Below are 2338 nucleotides of genomic sequence, written 5' to 3'. Positions count from 1 at the left end.
TTCCATGAGGGTGGGCCCATTGTTGCACTTCATTTGCTGTGAAGTGAGTCCCTTGTTTTGAGGCGATGCTGTGGGATACCATGATAGTGGAAAAAGCATTCTGTCAGCCCAAGGATGGTAGCTTTGGCAGAAACATTGCATGTAGGGAAGGCAAATCTATATCCAGATTAAGTATCTGTTCTAGAAAGAACAAAACGCTGCCCTTTTCATGATGGAAGCAGTCCAATGTAATCAACCTGCTACCAGGCTGCTGGTTGATCACCTTGAGGAATGGTGCCATATCAGGGACTCAATGTTGGTCTCTTGTATTGGCAGATTGGGCACTCAGCAGTGGCTGTAGCCAAGTCAGCCGTGGTCAGTGGAAGTCCATTTTACTGAGCTCAAGGATAACCTCTAACCCTGCCACCATGGCCACTTCATTTATGAGCCCACTGAGCAATGGCCCGAGTGGCTGAGAGAGAGGATGACTTTTTTCGATGGAATGTGTCTTCCTATCCACTTGATTGTTAAAATACTCTTCTGCCAAGTGCATCCTTCAGTGAACATTCACATTAGAAACAAATATATTCGCTTCTCTAGTGCATTCAGAGAGGCCTATCCACATACTTCTTCCCCGTACCCCCTTATCTCCTATTTTCCAATTAAGTTCCTCCCAAGTCCCTCACCAATCAGCCAAAGCCCTGGCCACAGTCCGTGAATCAGTACAGAATTGCACATCTGGCCACTTCTCCTTCCAAACAAAATGAAGTGCCTGGTGCACTGCTTGAAATTCTGCCTATTGGGAGAATTGTCCCTCAGCACTGACCTTCAGGAAGAAAGGGCCTATAGTGCTGTCACTGTCCACTTTTGAGTGGTGCCTGCATATCGTGCAGAACCATCTGTAAGCCAGGCTTGATTGTTTTCTTCCTGAGTCACCTGATCATAAGGAACTCCCCATGAGGCCTTAGTTGCATACTGGGAGAGGGTAGGTAATGTGACAGGAGTTGAGTCCCTAGGTATTTGGGACTCTTCCTCATTCAACTTACTTGTACTTTTGGGCCCAGCTTGGGCCCAGTCTTATCCATGCCACTTCCGTTTAATGATGGAGTGCTGCTGTGCACGTCTGACTTTATGGTTCTGTCAGTCACACAACACCCAGTTACTGATAGGAACTTCAGGCCACACAGTCACTTGGTGGTCTATGACTATGACTAAGCACAGTTAAGTGTTCAGTCTCTACTAAGGCTCAGTAACAAGCGAAAAGCTGTTTTTCAAAAGGAGAGCAGTTATCTTCAGAGGATGACAGGGTTTTGCTCCAAAATCCTAAGGGCCTGCACTGTGATTTACCAATAGTGGCTTGCCAAAGACTCCAAACAACATCTCTATCTGCCACTGACACTTCAAATACCATTGGATTACATGGGCCAAGTGGCAGAGCAGCTTGCAGAGCACCCTGAAGGTGTTGAAGATCCTTCTGTTTCCTGGGCCCCAATTCAAACTAGCAGTTTTCAAGTCACTTGATACACAGGCCAGAGTAACACACCCAAATGATGGATATGTTGCCTCCAAAATGCAAAGAGATTCACAAGTCATTGTGCATCCTTTTTAGTTGTGAGAGGAATCAGATGCAAGAACTTCTCTTTCATTTTAGAAGAAATGTCTCGACATGCCCCACACCACAAGACCCCTAGATATTTCACTGAGGTGGAAGGTGCCTAAATTTTTGTTGCTTTAATTTCCCACCTTCTAGCATGCAAATGTTTTACCTCTAAGTCCGGAGTCATTGACACTGCTTCCTTACTAAGTCCAATCAGCATAATGTCAGCAATGTAATGGAGGAGTGTGACATCTTGTGGAAACTAAGGGTGATCAAGTACCCTTCAGACTAAATTAGGACATAGGGTTGGAGAGCTGAAAAAGCTCTGATCTAGGACAGTGAAGATGTACTGCTGGCCTTGCTAGCTGGAGTCAAAGTGCTTCTGGTGTGCATTCATAAACTAGAATTGAGAAAAATGCATTGGCCAAATCACTAACTGAATACCTGGTACCAGGAGATGTATTAATTTGCTGATGCAGCGAAACCACATCTGGCATAGTAGCTGCAATTATGGTCAGCACCTGGCGAAGTTTATGATGATGCACTCTTCTTTTCCAAGATCCATCTATTTTTTGCACAGGCCAAATAGGCAAGTTCAATAGGAATGTGGTAAGAATCACCACCTGTGGCTCCTTCAAGTCCTTGATTGTGGCAGTAATGTCTGCAATCCCTCCATGAATGTGGTATTGCTTTTGGCTTCCTATTTTCTTAGGTAGGGGTAGTTTTAATGGCTTCCATTTGGGTTTTCCTACCATAATAGTC

This window comes from Loxodonta africana, chromosome 3 (assembly GCF_030014295.1).
Source record: "Loxodonta africana isolate mLoxAfr1 chromosome 3, mLoxAfr1.hap2, whole genome shotgun sequence".
Classification (NCBI taxonomy): domain Eukaryota; kingdom Metazoa; phylum Chordata; class Mammalia; order Proboscidea; family Elephantidae; genus Loxodonta; species Loxodonta africana.
The sequence above is the reverse complement of the archived record's forward strand: the minus strand, read 5'-3'. Positions refer to the sequence as shown.